This window comes from Papaver somniferum, chromosome 1, assembly GCF_003573695.1.
Source record: "Papaver somniferum cultivar HN1 chromosome 1, ASM357369v1, whole genome shotgun sequence".
NCBI classification, from domain to species: Eukaryota; Viridiplantae; Streptophyta; class Magnoliopsida; order Ranunculales; family Papaveraceae; genus Papaver; species Papaver somniferum.
In genome coordinates, this window is record NC_039358.1 from 135,190,664 (window position 1) to 135,201,904 (window position 11,241).

Consider the following 11,241-nt stretch of genomic DNA (forward strand, 5'->3'; position numbering starts at 1 on the left):
TTCAAGTGGTTCAGAAATTAATCCTAGGCAATTATAGCTCAAAACAAAACAAATATTAACTCTATTCTTTTCCAAAGTAGATTCCATAAAATATTACTTGTAGATTATAAGCATGGAGTATCAAGAATCCCTAGGACTAAGCATGCTCCATCAAATAAAGTCACAAGTAACTAATTAAAATCTTAATTCAATTAAAATCGGTGCAAAAAGTAAATAAAGAATTAACTAATTTACTACACGGATGAAATACAGCTTCCTCCATTGTCCCAGTGTTGGGGTTTAGCTCATCATGTCCAAAACACACTCAAAAAATAGAAACATGGCTCAAAAGGTGTATTAATTGAAGAATATGAGAAGCAGCTCAATCGTAACAGTTATAGGTGTTACAAGGAGAGTTGTTGTAAAAGTTGAATATAGTTGCTAAAAGTGTTTTGTAACTACTGATGAATACTTTTGTTATGTTGTTTGAATAAGACTGCCTCTGCGACTAACTCTGTTAGTCCAATCTTCTTCAGCTTCTATTCTTCCTGATGGTGCATGTTCTTCCTGCAACTTCTCTGTAGCGAACCAGAGCTTCCCAACCACCTCTGTTCGGTCCCCCCAACTCCCGATTTTCCTATTTTGAGTTCGAACAACTCCTTTTATACACAGCAGGGCAACTAAATCCCGAGAATATCTTTCTTTTTCTTCTCTCCCTGGTTTCGAAGATAATTTTTTTTTCTAAACTTCTTTACGCGTCTCTGATTGATACTGAGTTGTTCAAAACTCTCCAAAGATATGCGAAACCGAATCAGAGAACATATTATCTCCAAATATCCACAGAATCTTCCCAAATAACTCTGTTTTCTTTCGATTAAAGTCCCGGGATTTCTTTTTTTATTTTCTTTCTCTTCACGCTGCTGAATATCTCGAGATTTTTTCAAAGGGTGTGACCGAATCTCGCAAAGTATATATATTTTCATGTTCTTCACGTACTTTCCAAATATAACAACAGAGATTAAAATAGAACCCGAGTTTATCCTTCACTCCTGTTTCGTCGAGAAACCATTATACGGCCCGATTTCCTCCAATACAACACTTATACCTGCTCTGTTAAGCCCAATAAAGTCCAATGTAACCAAAATTTGTGATTGAATCTCAATAAAACTCGTCCAACACTGATCCAGAAAGGTATGCTATTAACTGCGAACCAAATTTGGTTTTCAAAAGAGAAAGAAGAAGATGCCCCTTAGCGAGAGTAGGGGTGTGAATAGCAGGTGGTTACCTTTTATCAACTGGGGTGCCCCTTATCCATTTTAGGGGTGTAAATAACATATGTCTTGGGGGTGTAAATAGCCAAACTTGGGTGTAAACAACTCGAATCGCCGACAACGCCTCGTGGTGCGACAGGGTCCGAGCACGACGGGGCTCTCACCCTCTCAGGCCCCTCTTTCCAGGGGACTTGGGCTCGGTCCGTCGCTGAGGACGCTTCTACAGACTATAATTCGGACAGCGAAGCCGTCCGATTCTCAAGCTGGGTTGTTCCCGGTTCGCTCACCGTTACTAGGGGAATCCTTGCAAGTTTCTTCTCCTCCGCTTATTGATATGCTTAAATTCAGCAGGTAGTCCCGCTTGACCTGGGGTCGCAGAGTGGGTGCCATATTTATGGCCCGAAGGGTTCCTTATGGTCCTTCACGTTAAGCAAAACAGACACAAATTCAGGAATGAAGAGAGACAACGAGTGTCGACCACCACGAATCGTGACGCTGGCCTCCCAGGGCCTGTGTTTAGACCGAATGCACTTTCAAGGCACGGGGGGTCAATATCCTCCCCATTCACTGCCCAATGCCAATGTCGCCAGAAGGCGCCAATGAGATGAGTTGGAGGGGGAGACTCGGTGCGTGACACCCAGGAAAGCGTGCCCTCGGCCCGAAGGCTTGGGGCGTAACTTGCGTTCAAAAACTCGATGGTTCACGGGATTCTGCAATTCACACCAAGTATAGCATTTCCCTACGTTCTTCATCGATGCGAGAGACGAGATATCCGTTGCCGAGAGTCTTTCGAAGATTGGATTTCGCGATACCTACCGCTGCATTTTTCCCACCGAGGCAGGAGAAAGAGAAGAGGCACGCTAGCGCTTACCGCGCCTTGGGTTCATTTTTCGGCACAAAGAGAGGGCGTTAGCCAACTCCCCGACCGAGCGGTGGAGCAAGGGGGATCTCTCCCCACTTGCACCATCACTGAACTTGGATTCACGTGTTCGCGGGTCGTTCTGCTGGGCAGGTTTTGACAATGATATAATTGTCAATAAATTCAGCTCTCTGGCAGAGTAATAAATTCAAACATGCTCAAGATTACTTGCTGGCAATTCCTATTGATGGGCTCACTCAAACAATTGGTGCAAGACAATTTCGCGTTGTTTTACAGTTTCGATGTGTTCTGTCTATGTTCTGTGCCATCAACATCTAAGGCTTCCGAGCATTGCTTTGAGCTTCAATTTCTTTCTTTTCTTGTCGCATGACTCCAACATAGCTACAAAAAACAAAACAAGCGTAATATCCAACTAATACAAGAAAAATAGTGAAGAAAAGCATAAGAAAGTGATACTCAAACTATATATTTTAGTCACCTATCACCAAACAACTTTGTTGCTTTACTGTTTGGAAAACGATCAAAAAGAGTTGAGTGCTTAAGACTTTACATCAGTAAAGCAACTCAAGATAGTGATTTCTGTCTTGAGATTCACGTGCGTTTGCCAGACGATTGTAAGCGCAGGGATACTGAGGAACTAAGTAACTAGGAGTAGATTACTTGGCCTCAACTATACTAAATTGGCTTTGTTTTTTGTATAACGGATTAATATTGAGAGTATTCAAAACTGGATTAGGTCCCAAGTTTTTTATGCATTTGCGGTTTCCTCGTTAACAAAATCTTGTTGTGTCATTTACTTTACTTTCTCAATATAATTGTTTAAGTTATAATAAAGTAAATAACACTTGTACGTTAATCCAAGACACTTGATTGTGATCCTATAGTATATCGGTTTCATACCGTAACTATTATCAAGTGTATACCTTGTTGTTGTATTATCTCGACTTTGTCCATAGACGATCACACTTGGTATCGGACTTATAGGTTGAAACGAAAAGATTGTGGTGTACTTGGTTACCCTTGTAGTTGCAGGAAATCCTACAACACACCCCTTGTATTATCATGACTATGATTTCTAGATCTAAACTTATTTGATATGAAAATAAAGATAATGATAATGAAAATATAAAATAAGACACAAGATTTACGTGGTTAGATCAATTTGATCTACATCCACGGGGTTAGGTTTCACTATGATCATTGAATTACATATGAATTACATTGAGACTCCATTAATGAGTATTTGGAGCTCTCTCTCTGGTTTTTGGGGAAGAATAAGAAGATAATAATAATACAAGTTACTTTTATCTCTCATACCTTTCTCTTTATATAGGATGTTACCTAGTGGATGACAGCTCACATATAGTGGAGTACAGCTCATATTATCTCGCGCCCAAACTACATTCTCGCAAGCTTCGCTACCTTCTCGCAAACTCTCTCTATAATTCGCAGGCTCTATCTATAATTTCACAAATTCTTACTGTTGTGCGATATTCGGATCCTACATCTTGCCTCTTTTTCCTTGAATATTGCTTGAAGAGCGATCTTTAAAGAAAAATCCACCTTGTTGTAGTCGTTGGAGGAACGAGCGAAAGAATATTGGACTTGAAAAGTACGTACTCGCCTCTATTCTTTTGTGAAGTTCCGGAATGTTGCGAAGTAAATAAGAAGTATCATCTTTTGAAGTATGCAAAGTATGAAGTATCCTTGAAGAAGTATAAGAAGCATGAAGTATCCTTGATGAAGTATAAGAAATATTCAATTCTCGAAATGTAAGAAGTATCCGTCCTTGAATGAGAATAATAAGTATTACCTCTATTCATGCGAAATTATTACTCCATTTTTGGTGATTCTTGCCGAGAAGATAAAGAACATAAAATATTTTCTTGGTAATCCATAGTTGCCTTTGTTCTTTATCTATGAGGGTAGAATCTTTAAGAAAATGTTGAATGTGCGAATTGTTTCTTCATTCTCATCTTTCCTCTGTCTCATGTTTTGTGCTCATGCTATAGTATAATCTCTTCAAGTTGCTTATAATTGTGTGAAATAATTGAGCGAAATGATCATATCGTTCGGAATAATCACATTCTGCGAAATAATCACATTCTGCAAAATTCTGACACATTCTGAATAATCCTACGAAATTCTGACACATTCTGGGAAATTCTGAATAATCCTGCGAAATTCTGACACATTTTGCGAAATTCTGAATAATCCTGCGAAATTCTGAAAAATCTGCGAAATTCTGACACATTCTGCGAAATTCTGAATAATCCTGCGAAATTCTGAATAATCCTGCGAAATTCTGCGATATTATTGCAAAGTTCTGCAATATTATTTCGTACAGTTTTTTAAAGTACTTGTGCGAATATAATGCTTATGTGATGATTATGTTATGAAATGTGTATGATATGTTTATGCTATGAAATGCTTATGCAATGCTTTTATGATGCGAGTATGATGTTTGTATGATGAGAATGCTTATCTATTGCAATGTATAGCTAATGTTTGCGTTACTTAGCTCATTTTGCACGCTAAAATTGATGTAGCTTTAAATTGCCTCAATTCACCATTTCTCTGGCTTTTTCTTTAGTGTATGCATTCCTCTTCGTGTAGTTATTGTTCCTCACAAGTTCTTACTTGTGTTTCATCTTTCCTTTTTCCTGCACTATTAGTATCTCATAACAGTATGATCATAATATCAAGTCTGCGGCATTTTCACTGCCTCAGTTTCATTTCCATGTACATATTCGCAAGCTTGTTTGCTTACATATAATCATTCTCGCAAGCTTACTTGCTTACTCATTTTCTTATGTGGTCTTATTTTGCCTTCCTAGTTAAAGGTCTTATTTTTCCACCTCTTGTCATTGCGACAAAATCGTAGGACGTCTTTGCACTTTCATGCAAAAACCCATTGATCTTGCCTTAACTTTTTCTTTTATATTATTGCCTCTTCAGGATTGTTGCGACAATATGACAGGCCTAAATATTCTTGCGAAAATAAAGCCCCATGACATTGCCGTCTTGCGACGAAATCGCAGGACGTCTTCACACTTTCATGTAATGACCCATTGATCTCGTCTTATCTTTTTCTCTAGTATTATTGCCTCTTCAGGATTGTTGCACAAATATGACAAGCCTTAATACCCTTGCGAGTAAAAAGCCTCATGACATTTGCATTTTTAAGACATTTATCAGCTCCCTAATGGAGGGTGCCGCCCTTATCTCCCCCCTGGTTTCCCCTTCAAGGAGGCGTACTTCTACCATACAAGGTTAGCTCCTCCCATCTGGTCTTAACAACAACCAGGTGTTTTCGCAGCCTCTTATCCCTTTTACCTATAGGGCTTATGGTTACGAGACTGCACCCTAAGTGGGGTTTTCTTCGGGCCGAGTGCAGTATAAGCCAAGACTTGTCAAGAATGGCAAGGACGCTTCAAACGCCCCTGGAACTCTTGACTCAACTGTGTACTTGGCGCCTTGATCAGATTCTGCACTCCTTGGGAGAGTCCTTATTACCTTAGTCGCCCAACTTAAGTCATATGCTTAGGCTGAGAATCCAAGGTGCTTCTCCCGAATGGGCTTTATTGACCCCAAATCTCCATGACTCAGGTTCCAGGGGCGGTGTAACCTTTTCCCTGAGTCATGCTACAGGTACCCCCTTCTATGACGTACTTTAGGTCTTACATTTGCCTCTTGCGAAATTTTATTCGCGAACTAGGGTGTACGCCATAAAGGTTCGCCCCATTCTAATCTTAGATTTTTATGGATTTTAGATTGTCTCTTGCGAAATTTTCGCGTTTCTTTGTTCTTTTATTCTTTCATTCATTCTTTCATTCTCATCATATCATATCATTTGAAGCAAAGTAAATATTCAAGAGAAGTTCTAATACATTATAATTCTGAAATCTTTGTAATTGTGAAATCTTTGTAATTCTGCGATTGTTTCGCATTTTGTAAATCAAATCAAAAATCTTTTTGTTCTCTGTAAAAGAAATATTCTAGAGAAACATATAAATTAAATTTTTTCAGTTTTCTGTAATTATAAAATGTCGCAATCTTTGTAATTTTGAAGTCTTTGTAATCTTGAAATCTTTGAAATCTTGAAATCTTTGTAATCGTGCGATTGAATCATTTTTTTGTAAATCAAATCAAAAATCTTTTTATTCGTTCTTAGTATAAAGTAAAATGTTCAAGGAAGTGGTACTTATCTTTCATGTGAATCGATGTTGTTGTCAAAGAAGTGAATAAATGCCTTGAAATGTATGAATTTCGCGCAGCAAAAAGAAGTGTGAGAAGTGAGGCTTGAACCCTTGACCTGCTTCTTGGATTTTCTCGCACCATACCAATTGTGCTAAGCCTCTTTTGCGAAATAATCAAAGTTCTTGCGAAGTAATCAAATTCCAACTGTGTAAGAGGCAATTCTGTAAAAAATAAACATGCGAGAAGCAAGAATTGATCCCGCGACCTGCTGCTTGCATTCATGCCTATTGACCAATTGTGCTAACCCTCTCTTGCGAAATAATCAAAGACTGTGCGAAGTAATCAAATATCAACTCTGCGAAATGAATATTTGCGAAGCAAAAATTATTTGGTCGCAGGGAGAATCGAACCTATGTCCTTTAGTTTGCATACTCCTTCTCTGACCATCTGCACTACTTGTTGCTTGCGAAAGAAACACACAATGTTGTACTTTATTCCGTTTCTTCGCCTTTAGGATTTCAAAAATATGCGAAAAATTAAGCTTGATGAGGGATTCGAACTCGAGTCTTACAACTCACTCTAGCGAAGATCGACTAACTGTGCTACCTCTTGTTTGCGAACTAATGAAACAATATTGCGAAATTATTCATTTCTTCACTATCTGTAAAAAGAAGAAAACTATGCTCGCAGGGAAGTTCGAACTTGCGACCACGAACGTACGTATTGTTCTCTTGACCAACTGTTCAAGAATCTCTTTGCGAAATAAATGCACAATGTTTTTCTCTTATTCTTTTATTCTCCCATGCAAATGAGAAGAAAATAAAAAATATGTGTCTCTGCGAAATTCGAACCCGTGACCTATCGCTTACTCGCTCTAGCTCAAACCATCTGTGCGAATTTTTGTTTGTGATAGAAATTGCAGCATTTGCCTCTTATCTTTTCTTCGTCCTTCCTTAACTTCTTTCACATTTGCCTTCTTCTCCTGAACATGAAAATCTTCCACTGAAACTTCCATTTTCTCCTTAAATTTCACCACAACAACTAATTTTTTTCTCTCACTCTTTTCATGTCTTTGAATTGTTGATGATGTTTACTCCCTGAAAGTGTGATTTCTTCCATAAAATTTCCATTTTTAACCTAAATTTTGTAGATCTAGAAAAATATGAACAGTAGCTAATCTTCATGAAAATTTCTTGAATCAACAAGTTACAGGAAGGATAAATCCTTTACTCGTCCCTGTTTCTAGCGCCATTATGTAGTTGCAGGAAATCCTACAACACACCCCTTGTATTATCATGACTATGATTTCTAGATCTAAACTTATTTGATATGAAAATAAAGATAAAGATAATGAAAATAGAAAATAAGACACAAGATTTACGTGGTTCGATCAATTTGATCTACATCCACGGGGTTAGGTTTCACTATGATCATTGAATTACATATGAATTACATTGAGACTCCATTAATGAGTATTTGGAGCTCTCTCTCTCTCTGGTTTTTGGGGAAGAATAAAAAGATAATAATAATACAAGTTATTTTTCTCTCTCCTACCTTTCTCTTTATATAGGATGTTACCTAGTGGATGACATCTCACATATAGTGGAGTGCAGCTCATATTATCTCGCGCCCAAACTACATTCTCGCAAGCTTCGCTACCTTCTCGCAAACTCTCTCTACAATTTCGCAGGCTCTATATATAATTTCACAAATTCTTACTGTTGTGCGATATTCGGATCCTACAACCCTAGTCATTTCAAATGTACCCAATTAGCACAAGTTGTCTCCAAAGCTGGAAAAAACTAGCACAAGTTGTTTCCAAGTCTGGAGGCAACTAGTACATGTTTGTTTCCAAATTTGGAGTCAGATCACAAGTTGTGCTCCAAGTATAAAAACAACTACCACAAGTTGGTTTAAATTTGAGAAACTCGTCGACAAATCAACGGTTGAACCATTCAACGTGTCTCGTCGCATGTTATAAAAGCATAAAACAAGTATAAATCTATAAACAACTTTCTTATATGTGAACATTTCATAGCTAAGATAAATATGCATGATTATAAATTGTAACCTCATGGTTTAGTAATAATATATACATACATGCTCGTTAATTCATAAAATTGAATCGATAATATTCACATATCACACATTTTTATTTTGAAACAATGTCCACATTAAAACAAGTTTTGCCTATTTATTACCTAAATTTGGACTAACTCGCAACTGTTACTCAGAGAATACACCATATCTGAAATACGACCAACTGGAGATGTTGGAGTTATCGGCATCCTGACAATGAGTTGTATGTCCAGTTGCATATGGTGTAGTTAATATACGTTTAACGCATGTTCCATTAAGTTTATAAAATGCTTTCAAAAGGTAAACTAACACTAACCACTAAGTTTATACAATGATTTGACATACACTCCAACACCTCCAATTGAGTGTAAATCAACATCATGTTATCAAATTACAATTTGGTAAACTGGTCGATAATCGAGGGTTGATTTATTCAACATTTTCAGAAATAAAACATCAAACACTATAAACATGTTCAACATTTCTTCAAAATTAGAACAAGCAACGCAACTACCCAAAAACATCAACATAAACATTACATTACCAGTATCTTCAATTGCGTTACAATTGAACAATGAAGTTCAAAATATACTACTTATTCAACACATTAAATGAAAAAAAAATCAATACAAAAGTAAACAAAAACCAGTAAACCTTTTTTTACCTTTACTGATTTCTGAACACCAACATAAGCAGTTGATTTCATTAACACCAACAGAAGCAGTTGATTTTGTTGTTTTTTATCACATGCAACAGTAAATGTAATAATACTATAAATAACCCGTGCTGTAACGGCACGACATGAGACTGAATAACCTGTATTTCAAAAATATGATTAGTGTATACCATTGTTTAACATTCGACTCTATTTGAATTAACAAACGTGCGCATTATTGTTCAAATATTTTGTTGATGACCCCTGATCATATTCAACCTGTTCCCAAGGAAATGAAGTATTTTTTTTTATGTTAGACAAAAGTTTTACCGTTGTTCTTTATTTCCAGGTTGATAGAAAAATAGCTAATTTCTTGAAATAATACTATCAACTATACATGTTTGTAACCGCAAAGATATAAGTGATAGTCTTGATTATTTTTTTCATATTTAATTTTTCTTTTATGATTCTAATTATGAGGGAATTCAATCAAAAGAGGTTACAACTCTTACATCGGTCGGATGTTTATGGTTAGGATGAGATTGGAATGGTCGGATCATCCATTTGTCTCTCAAAATGTTATTCGTCCGTTCTAAGGCTCATAACCCCTTCTGTTTTGTATTATATATTAGTATGAAATTAACAGAACTAGTAGTAAAACACCAAGGTGGCCAAATTTGGAGTACAAAAACTCTGTTCAAATGTTGGATCCATTAAAACTCCATATTCAACAAAATTGATACAAAAACCCCAAAATTTTAAAAACTGATACAAAAACCAGAAACAAAATTGGGGTCATCGAATTCTATGATGAAACCAAATTTGGTTTCAACTTATTTTTGCCTATTTTTTATCATGAAACCAAAGATTTTAATAATGAAACAGTAAGTTTATGATGAAACCAAATTTTGGTGGTATTGTTTCTGGTTAATGGTGGTGTTGGTTGGTGGTGGTACTTTTTATGGTGATGGTAGTGCTAGCATTGTTAATGGATATGGTGTTGGTTGCTAGTAGTGGTAGTTAGTAGTGGTAGTGATGGTTATGAAGCTGATGGTAATGGGTGGTGTTGGTTAGTGGAGATGGTGGTACTGGTATATATTGATGGGGGATATGGTGGTGGTGGTTGGTGATGGTAGTGGTGGCAGTGATGATGGTGTTGCTGGTTGGTGATGGTAGGACGGTGGCAGTGATGTTGTTTGTCATGTTACCGTTGATTAGTAATGGTGTTACCGGTTGGTGGTGATTGGTGGTGGATAGTGACAACTTTGGGGTTTTTGTGTTACTTTTGTTATTTGAGGTTCTTATGTTTCTTTTGTTTTGATGGGTTTTTTGATAGTGACACCTTTGGGGTTATAACTCACGGTCCGAATCAGTAATGGTATAAAGAAAGCAAATCTATTTTGAAAATAAATGAAAATCGATGAATCTAGGGCTGCCCATGGATCAGTTTTCTACCTGAATCGAACTGGTACAAACCGACAAAAGAAACCAGAAAACCAAAGACCGAAAAATCCAAAAACCAAGAAACCCAAAAACCGAAAAAACCGATTTTATGTGGTTGGTTTTGGTTTGATGTCACAAGCAAACCAAAAACCGAAAGAAACCAAACCATAAAAAAACCCTGAGAGTTAGAACCAAAAAACCGACAAAAACCATAATAATATGTAACGAACTTTCCATCATAGTATAATATATATACACTTCAACGAGTATATTCATAAATAAAAAAACTGTAACTAAAAATATATCTAATAGAATTATATATCTAATATTAAATTATATATGTATAATATATATGATTTTAATGGCTATACCCATAAATAAAGAGATTATAGTTCAAAATATATTTAATTTTGAGATTTGCTTTAAAATTTTGATTTACGAGTTAAAAATGAAAGTCTATTAAAAAACCAAAAACCCAGAAAAACCAAAAAAACCGGTGGAACGGTTCTGGTTTCTAATATTCTATACCGAGCATGGTCTGGTTTGGTTTTTGGTTTCTTATAAGAGATATTGGCTTGGTCCTTGGGTTTGGCAGAAAACCAAACCAAACCGAACCATGGGCAACCCTAGATGAGTCAAACAAATTTTGATGATAAATCATGTACGAAATCCTAAAAATTGAAATCTCATGAAATGCAAACTGAATTAAGACACAACATCGTTGTTTACCTTTC

General features: G+C 36.5%; 1 non-coding gene across 1 annotated transcript; it reads right to left on the reverse strand.

Annotated features, from left to right (window-relative positions):
- Window positions 1-1,881: 1,881 nt before the first annotated feature.
- LOC113345246 lies at window positions 1,882-2,037 on the reverse strand. Its single transcript, XR_003358045.1, has one exon. It is a non-coding gene; the product is annotated as a 5.8S ribosomal RNA (ribosomal RNA).
- Window positions 2,038-11,241: the final 9,204 nt, after the last annotated feature.